The sequence below is a fragment of the Hyperolius riggenbachi genome, chromosome 4 (assembly GCF_040937935.1).
Source record: "Hyperolius riggenbachi isolate aHypRig1 chromosome 4, aHypRig1.pri, whole genome shotgun sequence".
Taxonomy (NCBI): domain Eukaryota; kingdom Metazoa; phylum Chordata; class Amphibia; order Anura; family Hyperoliidae; genus Hyperolius; species Hyperolius riggenbachi.
The window spans coordinates 440,015,661-440,039,056 of NC_090649.1; the positions used below are offsets into that span (position 1 = coordinate 440,015,661).

The following is a 23,396-nucleotide window of genomic DNA, read 5'->3' on the forward strand; positions in this document are numbered from 1 at the left end:
TCTTAATATATAAATAAAACATTTTTACCTGTATAGTGATGTCCTCCCAGACTTTCTCCTTCTTTCGCAATTCTTCAGCATTTTGTTCTCTGGTGAATATGTACTTAAAACAAGGGCACAAGTGCGAGCATAACTCTAAATTCTCCTCTTCAGTGAATTTGAATGCTCTTTTTCTATTAGTTCCCATAAGCAATGATTGCTCTTTATCACTTTTTTCCTCATCTTCCATTAATAGTACGCTTGATCCAGAATCTTCTATACTTCGAGCACATTTCAAAGTGATAGAGGCCTCACTGTCTTCTTGGTCTTCCTGATCAGAATTGGATTCACTGCTTGATTCTTCTGTTTGAAACACTTGGTTATCTCTGTACTGTGTTAGATCAAGGACTTTAGTCTGGACATTCTTAGCCATGTTTGTATTCTGGTCTTCTTTGGAATTTTTGTTATCTTTTGGCTTCTTGATAAACTTTTCATCATCATCCTTCAATTTTTCTTGTCCTCTTGTCCTTCATTGACACGGATTGTGGATGCTCGGTTTGTCTTCCTTTATCGTTCTTTTTCGTCTGGCCACCGCCCTGCGACTTTAGTCGTCATTTCATCTTCGGTGTCTGCTGTCTTCGCTTAACGCAAGCTGCGTGTAACAATGAGCGAAGTCACACGGTCAACTAAATATAGGGATTAGGGAAACCTCGCGAGACTCTGAACATCCAGGCCCGCGAAACTATTAAAGAAGCATACCTCTATTTCTAAACATGTACATAAGGGATTTTAAGACTCAGTAAAGCTACTTAAATTTTACATAAGCTGATAAACAAAATACCTATGTAGAATATTTATATAATAATGTGGACACATAATATTAATTATAAATTACATAGGATAAAAACCACGCATGACAAGAACGTGATTCTCACGTGCACGCACATGCATGAACCTCGTGATATGCTAACACATTTTTTTTAAACCAATGAGAGTCACCACAAAAATTACAATACTGTGATTGACACCAGAAACAGCTAATCATGTGAAAAGTGAAATAATAAAAGCACGATCTTCCTTTTTAGACACAAGGTCTGTCGTGCTTTGTGCCAAGATATAGTTGGTGTACATGGTGAGAAAATTTTATTTAAAGTGCTGTCGTACATTTGTACTATAGAATTAATAATTTAAATTAGTCATTATTATGATATTCAGCATAGATTTCTAAATTAAAATCTTTATTAGAGGGATCATCAACATATTGAACAGAAATAATATAAATGCTTTTATTCAGATGTTAAATAGCAGCATAAGTTGTGGCAAACTTTTTTTTATATTTAATCACATACGGAAAAGACATGCATTTTGTTAGCCACCGCATTGATGTACATATTTATAGGAAGAATTTCATTCTAAAATTGATACAACTTTATTACATGAATTTCCGATGAAAAAAAAAGTACATATCTGCCTACTGCTATAGACATATTATATGTGATGAGGATGTTATCATCAGCTAATTAAATTAACTCATCTTTTTGTAAAAAGTGATCAACATAAGACTATAGAATTCATCCCATAAATACATCGTAATAAAGCATCGTTCCTTACATGTGCCTATGAAAATAGCCTCATTTTCAATTTTCGTTTTGTACAATTAATGTTAGCTTTGACATACAGTAAATTGTGTTCCATCATAATTCAACCCACCACTCCAAAAAAAAATTTCCAATACAAGCTGCCATTACTAAACATGACGTACTTACAAATAAAAGACAAGCTTCACTATCTAGCACCCCCTACTGGCCAGTCAGTGTACATTGATGAATGTTATACACGGCAGTAAACCAAAAAAAAAAAAAAGTGGTAATGTGGTTGTAGTGAATAACACCTGCTTAGTCAGTAAAGGAAATCTGAAGGTGTATATAATGTAAAAATAACGTAAATTAAGTTATTCTTAGATCACGCTTGACACAATTGGATTGAATTACTGTCTAAATTTTCAGTTAACTAAAATTTAAAAATCAAGGTTATACATTTTTAATAAAATTTCACATTATTTTAAATTCCGCATACAAATTTTACAGTTAATATTCTATATATTATTAATAAAGATTAGTAATAAAAAAGTAATAGAACATAACAGCAGTGTAAATGAGTAAACTACTATATTGGGTAATAGTACATTATTTATTCATGTTTAACCTATTTTGGTTCCTGGACGTAGTTTCTACGTCCAGGAACCATGCGCGCTGCCGCGCGCTCCCGCGGCCGATCGTGCGCGTGCACGCGCACTCCCGGCCGCGGATTCGGTAGCCAGGGAATCAATGTATCGGGCTACGGTGCCCGATCATTGATTCCTCTCCCCCGCTGAAAAAGCGACAGCTTCTTTCAGAAGCTGCGCCTTTTCTGGCCGTTCCCTGCCCAATGCGCCACTCTAAGCGTGTGTTACGCTTAGAGTGACGTCATGTAAACAAACTCATGGCCGCCATCTTGTGGCCAAAAAGTAATACTACACCTGTAAAAAAAAATAATTTAAAATTAACACACATTTACATTATAAATCTATTGTTTACCTCCCACCCTCCCAAAACTACCCAAATAAAATGTTTACAATAAAAAAAAAAAAACATTACAATAAAAAAAAAAAAAACATGTAAATATTTACCTAAGGGTCTAAACTTTTTAAATATCAATGTAAAGATGAAATATTTCTATATTTTTCTTATTTTAAACTTGTAAATAGTGATAGATGCAAAACGGAAAAAATGCACCTTTATTTCCAAATAAAATATTGTCGCCATACATTGTGATAGGGACATAATTTTAACAGTGTTATAACCGGGACATATGGGCAAATACAATACGTGAGTTTAATTATGGATGCATGTATTATTTTAAAACTATAATGGCTGAAAACTGAGAACTAATGAATTTTTTCCGTTTTTTCTTATTCTTCTTGTTAAAATGCATTTACAGTAAAGTGGCTCTTAGCAAAATGTACCCCTCAAAGAAAGCCTAATTGGTGGCGGAAAAAACAAGATATAGATCAGTGCATTGTGATAAGTAGTGATAAAGTTATAGGCTAATGAATGGGAGGTGAACATTTCTCACGTGAAAACGACGGAACCTGAATGGGTTAAGAACTGGATGAAGGACAAATACCTATGGGCATTTTCAAAGTGAAATGCCAAGGAAGAAGTAACGCCAAAGGGTGTCGTGTCCTTTGAATTTTTTTGAATGTGATGGTGCACTGTGTTGTATGTACAACAGCCGAATATTGTCTCCTGCCACACGAAAATTAAAAAACATAGCTGTTTGAAGTGGCCTGCGAATTGTTAACCCCTAGGACGCTGAATGGAAAGCTGAAAGGGTGTTATGTCGTGGATCAGATCTCTGTGTATGTGGTGATATGCATAATCAACAATTATGCAGACGCTATACCAGATTAGGTGTGGCCTGCAGAATCAACAATAATACCAGTATAGGAGAAAAAAAGCTTAGTGTACAGTGATTAGGTGCAAACGTAACTTTCAAAGTGTAATGAGACCTCACAATAGGGATGGTGATGTTCTGTCAGTACACTTAACGTGAACTAGAGTACAAGCTCAACAAAGCTGTAGAAAACATTCACGATTTGTCATAATCTCCCGTGGAGTAGGTGATTCAGGATGTACTGCAGCAGAGTGAGACACACGCAGTACTGCACTAGGTGAGTCATACTGTACTGCAGACTTGAACAAAGAAACATGACTGCACTAGGGAATAACTTCACCAGAGGCGCTGGTGAAGCTTTCACCTCACCATTGGCAAGGGCCCACTGATGAGTAGAGTGGTTTGACAGTCAAGTTTCGGCAACTGAATGGTAAGTATCAGTACAGAATCGTTAGACAGTAGAGTAATCGTTCATCAGGCATAGGTTCATATACAGAGAGGTTATTATTGTTTCAGAATCTTACTACAAGAGAGTAGCAGGCAAAGGTTCAGCAACTATCAAGGCAGATAGGCAAAGGTACAGGATCAGAAAGCAGGATCAGAGTCAGAGGAATAGCCAACAGTCATACACAGTAGATCAATATAATAGGCAATATCCTAGTGTAGGTGTGAATTCCTTGGCATCAACACATGGGAAGTACTATTACAAATAAACATTACCAAATTTTGATATATTGTACACTGCTTGTAAAGTCCTTGGCATCAACACCTGGGATCTAGTCTAAGGTATGAGCGCTAATACGCAATAATTCACGAAAACAGACAGCGTGTGAATGAAGCACGGAGGCTTAAGAAGCAGAGGAGACCTAACTGGCACTCCCCCCTCCATCAGCCAATTCTGGGCGCCGTGGGACTCCTCTGACGTCAGCCGACCTACAGGTCAGCTGACGTGCTTCCCCCCCACAAAAATGTCCCGTCTGTGCGAGCGCACACGCAAGACGTCGAGCCCCTCCACAAGTCAACGTTCATTCCTCGGCGTCCTGCACGCCGGACGGACAGACGTACGGTACCATGGAGGCAGCTGAGGCAGCGGTGCTGTTCGCCGCAACTGCCTCGAGTATCACAAAAGCTTAAAATACCCTTTGTACTGTATACTGTAACGATCAGTTTAAACACAGAGAGAATCTGGTTATTGGTGATCTGCAGTATCACCAAGAATACAGATATATACCTGATTATTGAAGATCTGCAGAATCACCGATAATACAGATATATCACTAACCTCTGGACACCTGAGTATGTGAGTGTTTGGTGCAACAGTAGTACTTTGAGTAGCAACCAGTATACAAAAGATACAGTAACCTTCCTGCAGCCTGAAACTCCCAATGGGCGCAGTCAGGCTGGGAAGAGAAAGGACCTGTAGTGAGTGACACCTATGAAGGATGTCAGCAGATCTGGAGACTATCTCCTAACAGGGGAGACAGCTCTCGGGGTCGGGTAAGCCAGGTCGGCAACACACAGTAAGATAAAGTACATAAACAGTCGGCTGATTCGGTATCAATGGAAAGAAGGGTCTGGCAACAGAGTATCAGAAGAGCAAAGTACCGAATCAGAGATCAGAAGATTTGGTCAGGAAAGCAATAGGTCATAACAGATAATCCACAATTCCTAGTCTTGGGTGTGAGCTCCTTGATCATCAACACCCTGGAACTAGTCTGAAGTATAACAGATTGGCAACACAAGTCCCTAGTCTTGGTTGTGAGGTCCGGGGTCATCAACACCCTGGAACTAGTCTATAGTATAACAGATTGTTAGCACAAGTCCATAATCTTGGGTGTGAGGTCCGTGGTCATCAACACCCTGGAACTAGTCTGAAGATTAACAGGTGATAACACAGATTCTGACAAAAGGTCTGAGTGCTTCAACGTAGTGATCGCAATGGCAGACAAGCAGCAAATGACCAGCCACAAGTATACATAGTACAGCGTTCTCCGGCGCCTCCCCTAAATGCTGGACCAATAGGAAATGGTTCTGGCGTCAGCTGACCGGCCTGGTCAGCTGGTCCTCCTCTGGCCGTCATAACAGCTCTGCCTCTCAGCGTGCGCGCACGTCCTTCTAAACCTGTGTGGACTAACAGTCCCAGCCACACCAGACACATGTTGCGTGCAAGACGCCGTGCTGGACGCGGAACCAGCCGCATTGCTGTCAAGGCATGCAGTGGTTTTTCCGCGTTCAGCCACACTATCAGATGCGGGCCTACGCGAGCAAAACGCCGCGTTGGACGCGGAATCAGCCGCCTTGCTCTGAGCACATGCGTCGGCTTTTCCACGTTTTCTCACATATACAAAGTGTATTATACATTATGCCTCCTGCCCTGGTGGTCCCAGTGTCCGAGGGACCACCAGGGCAGGCTGCAGCCACCCTACTCTGCACCCAAGCACACTGATCTCCCCCCCTTCCCTTTGATGGCCCACACCACCCCTCAGACCCGCCCCTGACCACCCCACAGACCCCTGCTTGCACCCAATAACCCACCTAATCACCCATCACTCACTCCCGGTGACTATCTGTCAACGCTATTTTTTTATTAGGTCCCTACCTGCACCCTGGGGACTCCTGATCACCCCCACCCCTCAGATTCTCCACAGACCACCCCCCCAGACCACAGCCCCTGTGTACTGTATGCATCTATCCCCCCTGATCACCTGTCAATCAGCTGTCAATCAGCCGTCAATCACCCAACAATCACCCCCTGTCACTGCCACCCATCAATCAGCCCCTAACCTGCACCTTGCGGGCAATCTGATCACCAACCCACACCAATAGATCGCCCGCAGATCCAAAGTCAAATCACCTACCAAGTGCATTGTTTACATCTGTTCTCTACCCTAAACACCCAACAATTACACATTAATCACCCATCAATCAACCCCTATCACCACCTGTCACTGTTACCCATCAGATTAAACCATAATCTGCACCTTGCGGGCACCCAATCAACCACCCACACGCACAGATTGCCCTCCGACCCCCCCTTATCAATTCACCAGTGCATCTTTTACATCTGTTTTTCCATGTAATAACTCAATGATCACCAGTCAATCACCTGTCAATCACCCATCAATCACCCCCTGTCACTGCCACCCAACAATCAGTCCCTAACCTGCCCCTTGCGGGCAATCTGATAACCCACCCACCCACACCAATAGATTGCACGCATATCCGACGTCAGATCTCCTCCCAATTGTATTGTATACATCTGTTCTCTGCTCTAAACACCCAATAATTATCCATCAATCACCCCCTGTCAGACTCATCACCTGTCACTGCCACCCATCAGATTAGACCCTTATCCACCCCTAGGGCACCCAATCACCAGCTCACACCCTCAGAACGTCCTCAGACCCCAGCCCTAATAATCACCTCGCCAGTGCATCGCTTGCATCTATTCCCCACACTAATCACACCTTGAGACACCCATCAATCAGCTCCGGTAACCACCTGTCACCACCTAGCACACCTACCCATCAGATCCTGCCCTAATTAGCACCATGTCTGCTCCTGATCACTGGACCAAACCCTCAGATCCCCCTCAGACCCCCTTCCGATCACCTCCACAGTGCATTGCTTGCATGTATTTTCCACTCTAACCATCCCCTGAGACAACCATCAATCACCTCCTGTCACCAGGGCCGGGCCGAGGCATAGGCTGGAGAGGCTCCAGCCTCAGGGTGCAGTGTAGGAGGGGGCGCACAATTAATTCAGCTGTAATTCCTAATTGTGTATGACGCAGAAAGAAATAAGAAAAGGGGATACATGGCAGTGACTGCAAGCCAGATAAGTAGATATTAAGGTGTTGGGGAGGTTGAGGGCCCTGTGGCCCTCTTAGTCTAATAGCAATCAGTGTGTGACAGCTGGGGTGGGAGGGATGGAGGGGCGCACTTTGGTGTCTCAGCCTTGGGTGCTGAAGGACCTTGTCCCTGCTCTGCCTGTCACCCCCCTAGAACTCCTATCCATCAGAGCAGGCCAAATACAACCTGTCATCTAAGAGGTCACCCTGCATAAAACCAGTTCAACAAAATTCGCCCCCTCATAGCCCACCTGTCATCAAATTTTGCAGAGGCTTACACCCCTGAACAGCCATTTTGAGACATTTGGTTTCCAGACTACTCACCTTTTTGTGCTTGTAAAATGCCAGGGCAGTATAGGAAGCCCACAATTGACCCCTTTTTATAAAAGAAACACCAGAAGGTATTCCGTTACTTGTATGAGGAGTTCATAGAAGAGATTTAAAAAAAAAAAAAGTTAGTGTACATTTTTTGTTATTATTTTTTATACACAAAGTGTGATTTTTTACTAACTTATGATAAAAAATGAAATATTCGATGAACTCACCATACACCGAACGAAATACCTTAGGGTAAAATGGGGTCACTGGTGGCATTCCTATACTGACCTGGCATTTTTGGGGCACTAAACAGTGAGTAGTAGTTTAGAATCCAAATGCTTAAAAATGACCTGGGAATAGGAAGTTAGGCCCCTAAGCACACCTCGGTTGCAACAAATTGTCACACATGTTGTATCGCTGTACTCAGAAGAAGTAGTAAAATGTGTTTTGTGGTGTATTTTTACACAAACCCATGCTGGGTGTGATAACCCTCTCTGTAAATGGACAATTGTGTGTAAAAAAAAAAAAAAATTGCATTTACTGAAATATTTCTCCCACCCAGCATGGGTATGTGTCAAAATAAACTACTAAACACATTATAGTACTTCTCCTAAGTATGGAAAAACCACGTGTGTCACTTTTTTTCAGCCTAACTGCGCTAAGGGGCCCACTGTCCAATGAGCACCTTTAGGCTTTACAGCGATGTTTACAATTTAGCAACCCGCAAAATGCAAGGACAGTGAACACACCCCACAATTTACACCATTTTCGAAAGTAGACAATTAAAGCTATTCAGAGAGGAGTATAGTGAGTCTATGGCAGATGTAAATTTTTTCAGAATTTTGATGAATTTTAAATTGTAATTTTTTTTAATAAAGTGTCATTTTCCACTACTTTGTGAAAAAAATTAAATATTCTATAAACTCACCATGCCTCTCAGTGATTAGTTTGGGATGTCTTCTTTAAGAAATGGGCTCCTTTGGTGGGAATTTATACTAACCTTGAATTATAGCACCTCAGGAAACATGGCAGGTGGCCATAAAACTCAGAGATGCTTCAAAATTGAAAGATTAACTTTGCCACCATATTTTCTAAACGCTATAACTTTTAGTCTAAACAATCAATATACACTGAATTTTTTATTTTTTCTAAAAGACATGTAGCATAATAACTTTCGTGCTACAATGTATTGGAAATTTGACTATATTTAAAAATGTCAGCAAAGAAAGTGTAAACATTAATTATTTTAACAAAAATCATGTATTATTTTATGAATATAATAAAAACCAAAAATCGCAGCAGCAATAAAATAGCAACAAAAGAAAGCTGTATTATTGACAAGAAAAGGAGATAAAATTCATTTAGGTGGTAGGTCGTAGGACGGAGCAATAAATCGTTAAAGCTGCAGTGTTCTGAATGGAGATTAAGGCTCTTGGCCTGGAAGGGGTAGAAAGACTGTGGTCCTCAAGTGGTTAAACTCTTTTCGTGCAAACAATGACCAGCAAACATCATCACATCGCCCGCAATTACACCTGATTAACTAAAAAGTGCCTGACTTGCATCTACGCCATCCTCTATTCACACACTGAGACAAAAATACATCACCTACTGTCACTAACTAGTAAGTTGATTTGAAAATCAAACTTTAACAAGATTGTAGCCTTGTAGACAAAAAAAGTTGCACCATTTAGTAGCTGTCAGCTTGATGACATCGTAAGTGAAGAAAACAGTGCGTTAATTTGTAATACATGCCCGATTCACGATGTAGCAAACGTTTTGCCGGCAAACGGTTGAAGGCTAACTTTGGTGTTTTGCGTTAGCAATGAGAAGGCAAACTGTAGAAGAAGTTCAATATGCCCCTTAGATCCAATTTTGCAAAAAAAGAGCAAATGTAATTCACACTCAGCAGGAACATTGTTGCCAATTACACTACACTCACTCATAGAGCCCCCCCCCCCCCTTTTTACAAGTTAAAGAGAACCAGAGATGAAGCACCCTCTTGTATTTTACCTTATAAATCAGTGGGAACATGACAGTAAACACCTAATCTGCCCTTTGTTTCATTGTTCTCTGTGTAATCTGACTGTTATCACGTCTGATAAGAATCCCCGACTGAGAAGTCAGGCTGCTCCGTCTAGCTTTGCTACAGAAAGATTATAGCTAAGTCTGTATTCTGTGGTGTTATTTCAAGCCCAAGCCTGCCCCCTTGTGGCTTTGCTATAATGACTTAGCTATAATCATTCCCAGCAAAGCCAGATTTAATTGCTCAGTCTGGGATTCTTGTGACTGCTGTTAACAGACACTTTTAGCAGTGAGGAGGAAACAGAGAGCATGGTAAGTGTTTTCTCTAATGTTCTTACTGATATACATGGTAAAATACACAAGGGTGCTTCGTCTCTGGTTCCCTTTAATGTCCATATTGACATTTTACTCACTACTCTGCTTACAGTAATTAGCAAAGGGACAGCTGATGACAGACTATGCTAGGTACATTTTAGTCATCAAGTGTTGTGAATCATTCCTTCTCTCATGTGCAAGTAATACATAATTCAACTACAAGGCTGTTAATCATCAAAACCCGCCATTGACACATATCACCAACCCCGCGCTCACTATCATGGTTACCTGTAAAATGGCCAATTGAGGTCAACATTGGATTAATGACATTCAAATACTTGCACAATATTTGTCCTGAATACATGAAGGACTTTTTGAAAATGCATCACTCGACCACCAATCGTAGATAAAAAGGACGTAACACAATGGTCACCACAACAGTCCGCCTCAAAACCTTTGGAGACAGAGCCTTTTGTCATGCTGGCCCTACACTTTTGAACTCCCTGCCACACCCAATCAGGACAGCTCCATCCCTGGAAGCATTTAAGTCTAAACTAAAAACCTACCTCGTCAGTCTGACATTCATGAACATCTGTCTATATCCTGTGTAACACAACCCAGCCTGCAACCCTGTATTAATCTGAGACACAACTATGCGCTTTGAGGCACATGGGAGAAAAGCACCTTTACAAATGTTCTTGTATTGTATTATATTTTAACGATTGTCTGATCTCTGTACGAACCAACAAACAAAACTGCAATCCATCAGTAATGCGGCATCAGTAATGAGCTACTTCTAACCTTGCTCTACCAGGGCGGCTGCCCTACTTGAATAACTGTGAAGTTTTAATGTACGTAGTGGAATAAATTTCATGTACAGGTTATCTTTAATGTGCACCGTTTATTTTTTCTGTACATATTTACTGCCCAAATAAATTAGGAAAATGCAATGTGACTGTTGTTTAGCTTCATCACAGAGAATTTATTTTGTAATAACTTTTGTACATACTTATGCCCACAGCAAACAACTGTTCTGTAACAGACGTTACATCTATACAAGCACCCTGTTTCTTTTGCTGCAGGGACCTGTGGCCTTACATTGTACTATTCATACTGGATGCCAATAGCTGGAGACTGCGAGGTAAGTTGAAATGTTATTAAAGCAGTAATTTTAAAATCAGTAAGGCTGTGCTTTGGTCAGTTTCCAGGCTAAAATTAACCTAGGGCGATGTCGTTAAAATTACGTTTCATTGCAAACCAAACCCCCCACCACACAAACATGGACCGAGGTATACATGCACGCAGTTTGGGTTAGCCATGTTTAGTTGCACTCGGTGTAGTTATACAGCTATAAGTCCACACAATATAGGTAGCCAGGCATAGTATTGGTAGTCAGCCATAGGTGCACCAGTATATTTGCACACAAAATGGGTTAGCCCGGTCGGTGCCTAAAGCATAAGTACACAGTGTAGTTGCACAAAGTATAGGTTAGGTAGTCTCGGGCACACCGTATAGCTTACATAGGTATGTGCACACAGTACATGTTATATTGGTGGATGCATGTAATATATGGTGTTAGAATAGTTCCCCCAAGCATATTTTACATAGAAATTTTAAAAAATTCTAGGTAAGTTAGGTATTTTACACAAATATAGGTAGCAATTAAAGTTGACACCAGTATAGGATAGGTAGGTAAGTGGGTGGCCCCAACACATTTTACATAGGTTAGGTGCCCTCCAGGATAGTTTACATTTTGTAGGTGCACCACAGTGTGGTTACACTCGCTAGGTGCCTCCCCCGTATAGGTTACATAGGTATCTGCCACCCACTATGGAGGGGGAAGTCAGCCTCGGGGAGCTTAGACCGACCTCCCCCTCCCTTCCTCTATGCGTTCCGCCCTACGAGTGTGACTGCAGGGAAGCGAGGTGTACAGAAGAACAACTCTACTCCCTGTTTCAAATAACTGCCATTTTCCTCTTATCCTCATAGCCTCTGATAAATGCACAGCTTCCTTTTAAAAATAAAGCACCTTGTGTATCAGCGGCTATGTGGAGAAGACAGATGCGAAGAGCGGTGTCAAATGGACACAGGGAGGTACGTTTAGATGTTTAAAAAAAGCTTTGCTGCAGTCATGCTCAGATGGCGTCCAACGGAGAGGAAGGGAGGGAGAGGTAGGGCTGCCCTACAAGAGGTTGAATCCCCTCTCTATTGAAGCATCCGCACTACTTAAGTGCCCATGAACATATAAAAGGTGCTGTCTGTGCTGCTGGAGCTGTAAACCTGTGAAAGATTACAAATGTTATTTTGAAATCTTTCTCTTTTTATCTTTGTGCCAACAGCCTTGAACTGTTCTGTACTGCACGTCCTATCAACCAACCACTTTCTATCTTTCGCTGCAGGGCACTGTGCCCTTCCGTGGGTTTATTCATACCGGATGCCCGTTGCTTGAGCCTGTGAGGTGAGTATAATTGGTGAAGTGAGCCGAATGGGTAAACTAAAGGTGGCCACACACCATACAATTTTTAAAATATCTGTTCAATTTAAGAATCAATCAATTTTTCTGACTGATTGTAATATTTCAAAAATATGACCAATGTACCACACACATATGTTAAATTTTTCCCTCAATTATGATAAAAATGATTGAAAACTCAGAGAAAATTGCTAGGGTGTGTATATGACTAAATTAACAATCCAACACACACCATACAATCTTTAGTAGAAATTGAAGAGTAATATCTGGCATTCCAGATCAATTTAAATAGAAAAAAACTGGAAATCTGATCGGATTTTTCAGTCGAATGAAAGAAAGCTTTCAATGTTTGCGAGAGATACGATCGTTTTTATCGAATTACTGTAAAATCGGATCATTTTATTGTATCGTGTGTGGCCACCTTTAGTAAGAATGTGATACTACAACAGTTCCAGTGTGTATGATAATTAACGAGTAATTTTAATAAGGTATTTACTTCCTTGTGCCCACAGTCTTTTCCTGTTCTGTAAAGGACATTATCTCTCCAAAGCATAATCTTCCTTTCGGCTCAGGGATCTGAGTCCTTCATTAATTCTATTGATAACGGATGAACTTTGCCTGAGCCTGATAGGTGAGTAAGAATGGTTATTTAAGAATAAGCATGTAACTCTGTGTGGCTGGGCTGTTATAGCTATTAAAAAGTACATGAGATAAATGTGTATTTTTTCCACGGCAGTTTCTAGGGCCGTGCGTCCCATGCGTGTGCCATGAGCAGTATTGGCAAGGGGGGCGCTGTAATGGAAGGGGGGAGCCAGCCGCTGGGAGGGCAGCTTGACATCTCCCTCCCTTCCTCTCCGTGTCCGCCCTCCGACCCCCCTCCCCCCCCTTGGAGGCAGAGTAATTGTATTCAGAAGCGCTAGTCACAACTTAGCTCCCTGCATTGCACTCGTGCACACTAAACGCTGGAGGAGTCCTCTCTGACGTAGACGCTGCGTTGATACACACGCTGCTTCCTGTTTAGTCAGAAGCAGTGTGTATCAGTGCAGCTAATAGGCTGAAATGAGTCCTCCAGCGGCTATTTACCGACGAGTGGAACGCAGGGAGGTAAGTTGAGACTAACGCTTCCTGATACAATTAATATGCCTCGGAGGGGGGAGAACGGAGGGCAGACACTGAGAGGAAGGGAGGGAGAGGTAGGGCTGACCTCCCCGCGTCTGGCTTCAACCCCCACTACGAATTTTAACTATGATTAAGGTCAGATTGAAAGCCCGACACGCGTCAGTTGAACTCTGTGAGTGTATTGCACCTGTCATGTACAATCTTGCAATAAAGAATACCAGCGTTTTTTCAAGCACTGTCTGGTTTGAGGATCCTTCTGTATATACCTGTGGATTAGTTTGGCTATACAGATCCTGCACCCAGTTGTTTCTTAGTAGGGGGTTGCGCATTTAGAACTTAATGTTGCACTATGGAAGGAGGGGGGTTACCTACCTACCTACCGGGGCAGCTACTTAGGTAATCTATACTGGGGGAGGGGAACCTACCTAATGTAACCTATACTGGAGGCATCAACCTATCTAACCTATACTGGGGGAATCAACCTATCGAACCTATACTGGGGGCACCTACTTATGTAACCTGTATTTGGGGCACCTACCTACCTACATAGATTATACAGGTGACAACTATACTTGTTAACTATATTGGAGAAACATACCTAACTAGCCTTTGCTGGTGGAAAATATTCTTGCTCCATATTAGAGGCACCAAAACAGCTAACCTGTACTGAGGGCACCTACCTATGTAACCTATACTAGGGGCACCTGCCTATGTAAAAAATACTGTGGGCAACTTTACCGGCTACCTATACTGGAGTCACCTACCTAGCTAACCTATACTGCGGGCAACTGTACTGGGGAACCAATGCCTGGATACATATACTGGGGGGACCTATAGTTTGCTACCTATAATGAGTGCAACAAACCTTGCTAACCTATACTGCAGACACCCATACCTGGCTCTGCGAGCGGTGTGATGAGGGGGGGCCCAATTTTACACACTCGCACTGGTTGCATTTTAGCCTTGAAACTGCTCTGATTTTTATGGAGGTCTTTACATACTTGTGCACACAGCCTTAGCCTATTATCTACCACAAATTAGTTCGCCTATGAGCAACCGCTTTCTGTGCCAACAGGGACCTGTTGCCAGTTAGATAGTTATGTACCAATGGAGTTCGGTTGAGGCAGAGAGCTGAGTCTTATTAATGTAATGAAAACTAATAAAAAATTTTTTATTAAAAATCAAGTATGTTGACTTTATAAAAAACAAGTATGTTACATATATGAATTAATAAAATATAGCAAAGAATTAAGAAATGTAATTAATGAATTAAAAATTAATATAATTATGATTGTACACAAGAAATATTCAATTAAATGTGTGACAATTGGATCTATGTTTTTGTAATCGCTGAGGTTTTGAACATGAAGCTTGTCTGTGGTCCATAAAAACAGGAAAAAAATTAAAATTTAAATTACCTATAGTTTTCTATTTCATCCTGCAGTAGTGCTGCTGGTCACGCAAAGCTCATGCAGTGTCCTCTGTTCCCCCATGCCACTTACTTTGTATTTTCGTACTACTATCTGCCTTCCTTCTGCAACGCTTCAGATTCTTCTGAATGACCCACCGTACATTGGCGTTAAGCTCTTCCATGTAACGAAACACAGAATGTACAGTGTTTCATCAAGAATTTATTTTCCGCAAGTCACATATTTGATAATGCGGAAGAAGATAACGCGTTGCATAAGGAAGAGTGAAAGAGTGAAGAAAAATGCAGTAAGCATCGGAGGTGGGACGGAGTACACTGGCTGACCTGGCCGTGCACAGGACGACTGCAGGAGTCTTATTAAAGCCATTTTTTTTTTATTTATTTTATAAGTTTAGGTGAAGATAAAGGTGAAGATAAACTTTAGGACTAAGGCAGAAATTGTATATTGTGACACTTGAATAATTAAAAAAAAAATAAAAAAAAAATTGAATACAGTTTTTACAGCGGATAAAAGAAAGTGAAGATCAGAAAGAAATGTGTACCAAATTAGAGAAATGTGTACCGAACTCTGGGAGTAGAGTTGGGAAAGGTGAAAAGGTAGAAGATCATAGTTCGTTGAGAACAGCAACTTTTTAAATAGGTCTACGTGCAGAAGAGGAATTAAAAGTATAGTGTGAAACGTTAATGCTTAATATTTTTCCCATCCGTGTGCAGGTGGAGAGATTGTATGATTTATTATCTTGTGTTAATTAGTATATTGGAGCCCACATGCATCCAATTAAAAGATGGAGTAAGGAACATCATGCATTTCATATGGTCGTTATGCGACAGAAATAATTTACAAACGGAGTACATACTACTGAATTCAAACCGCTGTTTGAACGGGTGTCTTCTTCGGATTGTTGTACTTACTCAATTTAAATTTGTAATACAGTACGAAGAATGAGGTGAGAATGGAGGAGTTTCGGTTGTTTAATTATAAAACCACAAACAGTGTTTAAAAGATTTTTAGAGGTTGCATTATGTATAAAATAAAATAGTATATGTCAATACAAATAATGTTCCTTACATTGTAAAGTATAATTTTTGAATAAATACATATTAGACAGTATTGAATCTTGTTTCCACAGAAACATTACATTGAAATATTGTGCTTCCAGTTCCTGTCCGATGCTTCTAACATCTATATCCATCTTCAAACACTGCATCGTATAAAATCACCCATATTTTTAGTAAGTATTAAGAGAAATGTAAATCATGCATTAATCATTTCATGAAGTATACAAAAATTTACAAATAAATTACATATTAATAATGAAACATACTTTTTTCATAGGCAAAGTGTGAAATCCATTACTGTGCAAGTCATTTTTCAGTAAACAGCCTAAGCTCCTTTGCATGTCACAGAAAAGTAAAAATGACGGTCAGTTCTTAAAAATTACATGTATAAAAATATAAATTTACATTGTGCCTCTGTTAAAAATTTGAAAAATGAAAATGTACATGACACTATTAAGATCATTTAAACATTATACCACTAGATGGTGCTATTTCGTTGATAGAACATGAATAATAACTAACAATTAACAGTAATTATAAGATATCACAACTACAGCTATGTAGTAAGTCAAATAACGTACAATAGTTTTCTGCATGTTACAATCTATGTAACCGTGCTTTGAATGTAGTTTTGTTATGTACATTTTAATATAATCAATCTTTGAGAATTGTTTGAAAAACAATATTTTAAAAATATTTAGAATATATTTTTGGGATGGACATATTACTATATATCATAACATCTTCAAATGTAAAATACATAAAAAATATGTAGTACTAAGAAAGTACACCTTGTTTGGAACTTTAAATAAGTTATAGAAATGAGATATGTACGTTACTATGCTTAATAGAAATCTGTATATGTTAGGAACAGAACCCAAAGTTCGGTCACTTCTATTTCTAACCGGCCACTTCGGGTTCTGTCCTGTCAATTTGGGAAATGGCCGCTGCACTAAAGACAATATATGTGAGAAATGGATTATTTCCTGTACCGTTAATGTATCTTCTGGACGCAGCACAGCGTTAAAAAGATTCACAGTGTTGTTAAGTTAACAAAATAAATCCGGCGCTAATGTAAGAGATGGACCTGCCAGCTTTTTCTCTGCAACTCTATCGTCCACCTTTCTCTCCTTCTCTTATGGCCAGATGGGTGGAGGGGGGGAGTTGTGCCACGCGTGTCACGCCATATTGTTAGTTTGCGGACAGGAATCCTGCCCTTCTTGCATAGTGAGTGCTGGCGGAAGCAATGTCTGCAGCCTCCACGCTCTGCTCTTCTGCCGCGACGAACGACTCTGGGTGACACGCATGTACCCCTACAGGATACGCCCGTAAGAGAAGGAGCGATACCCGGGTGGAGGAGAGAGAGAGGCAGAGCAAAAGCATGCGGCTTAATTTCTGCCGGCTTAATTTAATTAAATTATGTAAGATTTGATACATTAGCCCGCTACGCTGCAGACAGAAAATAAATTAAGGTGACAGGAATTATTAAATTTCTCACATTGCCCGCAGCACAGTGGCCAGGTCAAACATTGGCCGGCCTGAACCAGAATTGGCCGGACAGAACTAGAAGTGCAAAAAATGCTGGTTATAGCCGTAACTTATACAATAAAATTGGTATTAATGGATAGTCAGCCATACATGTAGTTGAATACTACTATGACAAAATTATTCGGACAGTATTAGATCATGAAAATGCATTACACTAACTATGTAATTATGGTGCACTAACAGTATGCTTGTTACATACTGTATAGTTATAGCGTATAAATGCACTAAAAAGAAATGCAACAAACACAATGGGCCTGATTCACAAAGCGGTGATAACTCAGTTATCACGCCTAAAAGACTTTAGGCGTGATAAGCCGTGCACTGCTGAGTTAGCACCGCTTTTGCTCTTTATCGCGCGCAAAGTCCCATAGGGTTTAATGGGCAATTCCGCGCGCAGAGCCCATAGGGTTTAATGGGCACATCGCGCAAACTGCACCATGCGCCGGGTGATTGCGCGCGCAAAACTTTGCGTGCGGAATTTTGCGCGAGTTTCATTTTATCACGCCTAAACTAACTTTAGGCGTGATAAAGGGCTTTTCACAGGCGTGCAAACACTTTGCACCGCTTTGTGAATCAGGCCCAATGTGTGTAATTGAGTAAGAACATTTTTTGGGGAATTGTCAGCAACATGATGTTGTAGCATAGCAGTGCACATTTATCCACCGCCCTATATAGGGTAACATGTCTATTGGTATATTTCTATATATGCATTTGAAAAAAAATACTGGATGGTCTTAGCACAAGCATCCACAACCACTCATCTTTTTGTAATGTTCAACTACATGGATAAACCAAAACAACAACATTATGATTAGTCCGTCTCTAGAACATATTTAGACAACCAATTCACCCAAAAAATATTCTCCATCCCTCATGAAATAAAAAAAGCTTCATTATTCACCTCCTACACGCTCACAAGAAACTACTAATCCACCCTATATTAAACTCACCTCCTTCACTCCTACTACTGCTGAGGAAGTCAACCACTTAATGCAGACTTCACATAACACTACCTCCCCCCTTGACCATATCCATTATGATGTACTTCAACCGTTCTTCATGGATCTGTGTGCAGTCCTCAGTACACTGCTTAACCTATTACTATCCATAGACACATTCCACTATGAATTGTAGCAGGGAACAGTAATGCACCTGCTAACGAAACCCTGCCTCGACCAATCGCTAACATTCAAACACCAAAAAATCTCCCTCCTTACCTTTGCATAATAACTCATTGAGTGTATAGGTTCACAAACACCTGATCCAGTACCTCAATGCAAAATCACTATTAGACAAAATTAAATCTGGATTTGGGCCTGCACAATGAACAGAAACTGCTCGAGCATAAGTGGTAAATGACCTTGCATTAGCTAAAGCTGAAGGTAAATAATACATTCTCCTACTCATTGACCTTTAATCAGCTTTTGTAACAGTAGATCATACCCTACTCCACCAGTGCCTCCAATACATGTGGATTCTGAATTTAACCCTGACATGGCTTTCTTCCTAACTTTACAAACGCTCATTCACGTACTTCTTTAATGATTCGTCGTCCAACAGAAAGAACCTCAAATTGGCAGGACACCAAGGTTCGGGACTTGGGAAATTAGTGTGATCCATATCCACATCCTCCATTGGATTAGTGATCTCCTCCATTGGTTTTAACTATGATCTGTATACAGATGATACCAAAATCAACATAAACACCACTGACATAACCACCAGTAAGATGGGCAGGGTATCTGTAAAGCATAGCGGAGATAACGCCGCAACAGGGAGCGGCATGCCGGCTATCTCCAAATTTCAACCTGCGTTTTACGCCATGCTACCTTTCAACCTGCGTTTTACGCCATGTCCACCTTTCATTAGGCTCGGTATAGGGAGCAATATGGGGAAAATGTTTAACATCTTCTGGGGATCAAATGAGAAACAGGAACATACTAGTGTTCGCATAGAAATATTTTGGAGAAAATAAAACTGGACAATATACATCAAAGTACAACTAAAAACATAACAGTTAATAATGTATTCCTGCATACATCCCCAAAAAAATTGTTAATTTCTAAATCATAAGAATGGTTATTAGTTTAAATAAGTATAATTGTGGAATGGAAAGTAATTGCATGCGTGGAATACTATATATGTAGGTAATAAAAAGAAGATTGTACATTTAAAGGGGTTCTTCCGCGAATGAGGAAAAAAAATCAAAATGGTTTATGCATGTTCTATTAAAAATCCTTCTAAAATAGTGTGAAAATTTTTTCAAAAAAATGAATGGTTTCACCAATACAACATGTAATGTATACAGTGACGGCTGACGGGACTGTGAGGCTAATCCATTTGTTAGGGGTGTTTTTTTTGTTACTTTCACTTCATAAGCTGCTCCCTACCTAGTTTTCATTGCTGTAATGCAGGGCTATGATGAAGTGCTGTGCAATGGCAGTTACAGCTATTAAAATAACGGCTGTGCTGCTCTGTAGTTTCTGCTTGTACTTCCTCACAGAGCTGACCCCCCTCCCCCCGCCTCTCCCTGTAGGCAGAGGTCGGGCAGCTCTTCGGAGCAAATCACGTGTTTACCTCGTTGCCGGGCAACCAGACTTCAGCGTCTGTGCAGAGGACTTCCTATCCATTGCACGGCAAGTTAGCTGCCTGAGCTACAGTTCAGTACAGTACAGTACAGAGAGGGGGGGGAGGGGGGTCAGCTCTGTAAGGAAGTACAAGCAGAAACTACAGAGCAGCACAGCCGTTATTCAGCTGTAACTGCCATTGCACAGCACTTCATCATAGCCCTGCATTACAGCAATGAAAACTAGGTAGGGAGCAGCTTGTGAAATGACAGTAACAAAAAAACCACCCCTAACAAATGGATTAGCCTCACAGTCACCTCAGCCGTTACTGTATACATTACATGTTGTATTGGTGAAACCATTCATTTTTTTAAAAAACTTTTCACACTATTTTAGAAGGATTTTTAATAGATTATGCATAAACCATTTTGATTTTTTTTCCTCATTCGCGGAAGAACCCCTTTAATGATAATTGAAATTTGCAAGTAAGGAACAGTACTGTAAAGGTATATAAACAACAATCTACAAATTTGTAGGTAAATTTTCCAAAGTTATTATTTCAGGTATGAAAATAATTGTACAGTATAAAATAATTACAGATATTTCAAACTTTCCTTTTTTTTGGCAGGACAATACTGAAGGTGACTCATCATGGGTGATTAGTAACAAAGGAGGAGACAAACTAGCACATAACGGATTTCTATACTTTTTTGACAGAATCAACCTTGACCGATCCAAAAAGTTTTGGAGATGTGTTAGAAAATGCTCAGATCCAAAATGCTTAGGGAGGGTGCACACTTCAGTAAGCACAGGGGAGGTCATCAAAATTGTCAGAGAGCATAATCACGGACCAACTCCTGAACTAATTATGGTTTCTAAAGTCCGTAATTCCATCAAGAATAGAGCCAAAAGAACAATGGAGGTGCCATCGGTTGTTATAAACAGTACATTGCGGAATGTTCCTCCCGCCGTGTTGGGCTTACTACCGCCACGGATTTATTTAACCCAGATGATCCGGCCCGTACGCAGGGCACTCAGAATTACTTCTCCGGCACCTACTACTGTTCATGACTTACAAATTCCAGAACAGTATACCAGGTATTGGGTGACAGAGGAGGAGTCTGAGTTGTTCTTGCAGTATGATTCCGGCAGGGAGGATCCACATAGGATTCTAATTTTTGCCAGGAGCACAATCAACTCTTGGATACGTACAGTTAAAGACCTATACGGAGATGGACTGTTTAAGATTACTCCACGCATATTCAAGCAAGTGTTTGCAGGGCCAGATTTGTACTTTTTACCGCCCTAGGCCAGCAATCAACAAACCGCCCCCCTCCATGTGTCTACATGGAAACCAAATATTATATCACTGATTGCGAGCTCCACTGAGGACAGTCAGTAACATGCCTGTAAAGTGCTGCAGAAGATGCCACTGCTATATAAATACATATTATTTTGATAGGACATTAGACTATGACAGGGATTAGATTGTGAGCTCCTCTGGGGACAGTCAATGACATGCCTGTAAAGTGCTGCAGAAGATGCCACTGCTATATAAATACATAATAATAATTTGATAGGACATTAGACTATGACAGGGATTATATTGTGAGCTCCTCTGAGGACAGTCAGTGACATGACTATGTACTCTGTAATGTGCTGCAGAAGATGTCAGTGCTATATAAATACATAATAATAATATGGTAGGACATTAGACTATGACTATGGTAGGATTAGAGTGTGAGCTCCTCTGAGGACAGTCAGTGACATGATTATGTACTCTGTAATGTGCTGCAGAAGATGTCAGTGCTATATAAATTCATAATAATAATATTGTAGGACATTAGGCTATGACTATGGTAGGATTAGATTGTGATCTCCTCTGAGGACAGTCAGTGACATGACTATGTACTCTGTAATGTGCTGCAGAAGATGCCACTGCTATATAAATACAGAATAATAATAATAACAATAATACGGTAGGACATTTAGTGACATGACTATGTACTCCGTAAAGTGCTGCAGAAGATGTCAGTGCTATATCAATACATGATAATATGGTAGGACATTAGGCTATGACTAGCAGAATTAGATTGTGAGCTCCTTTGAGGACAGTCGGCGACATGACTATGTACTTTGTAATGTGCTGCAGAAGATGTCAGCACTATACAAATGCTTTATCATAATATGGTGAAGCTTAGGACTATGGTAGGGATAGATTGCGAGTTCCTGAGGACAGTCAAAATGAGAGGAGGAAAAGTGGAGGAAAGGATAGAGGGCACATGATGAGTGATTAAGACAGACAGGGAACAAGATGAGGAAGAGGGTAGAAAAAGGACAGAAATAGACCTCAAGATGAGAGAACAAAGAGAGGGGGGATGATATAGGAAGGAAAGTGAAAAGAGTGGAGGAGGGAAGGAGACGTTATGGCCCATACTCACGAGGGACTTTTGTCGCCTCAACACGCGGCGCGCGCGTATGGGCCGCGCGCACCCCGAACTGTCGCCCGCAACGGGCGCGCACCCCGAACTGTCGCCCGTTGCTGATGTCGCCAGGCGATTGAAAAGTTCAATCGCCTGGCGACAGTCGCCGCCGCAACTCCGCCGCAGCTGTCGCTAGTACGCGGACTAGCGACAGCAACCTCCATTGAGGTACACAGAGCTTCCGGCGGGGGAGGAGGAACGTCGGCGACAGCTTCCGTCATGCCGCTGGTCCCTCTTCCGCGTGTGTACGCGGAGGGACCTGGCGAGGAGCTGTCACCGGCCTGTCGCCCACACGCTCACGTGTGCTGGCGACAGGCAACATTTGCTGCCCATGAGTATGGGCCATTACACATGTCCAGTTACTGGGATGGGTAATAAATCAGGCAGGCTGACTGAGACAAAACATTCAGCAGCATCTGGCAAGTCAGCTTATCTATACAGCTACTGGACTCCATTACAGGTCAGTGTGAAAGGAGGGCTTTCATCTGTCACATACCCATGTCTGTTCCTGTACCGCTGCCTGACTGCGGGCCCCTCCGCACATTCAGTGAGTGATTTACAGCCCTGCTCAAGTCACCTCTCCTTCACTAACTTCCCCAGCACTACATACACTATGCTGCAGACAATCAGCAGCGTGGTGGCTCAGTCATTAGAGTCAGCGATGCACAGTGATGAGTCATCACTGTGAGCCACTGTGTGTATGCAGTGCAGTCAGCCACTGTGTGTATGCAGTGCAGTCAGCAAGGGGAGGCGAGCAATGCTAATTTTCACAGACAGACCAGCGGTACAGGGCACAAGT

The 23,396-nt window shown here is 41.2% G+C and overlaps 2 long non-coding RNA genes across 2 annotated transcripts; both read left to right on the forward strand.

Annotated features, from left to right (window-relative positions):
* Window positions 1–10,946: 10,946 nt before the first annotated feature.
* LOC137570944 (uncharacterized) lies at window positions 10,947–12,943 on the forward strand. Its single transcript, XR_011031251.1, has 3 exons — window positions 10,947–11,060; window positions 12,259–12,377; window positions 12,905–12,943. It is a non-coding gene; the product is annotated as an uncharacterized lncRNA (long non-coding RNA).
* A 3,156-nt stretch (window positions 12,944–16,099) lies between these two features.
* LOC137570945 (uncharacterized) lies at window positions 16,100–20,783 on the forward strand. Its single transcript, XR_011031252.1, has 3 exons — window positions 16,100–16,172; window positions 16,277–16,363; window positions 20,743–20,783. It is a non-coding gene; the product is annotated as an uncharacterized lncRNA (long non-coding RNA).
* The last annotated feature ends 2,613 nt before the right edge of the window (window positions 20,784–23,396 follow it).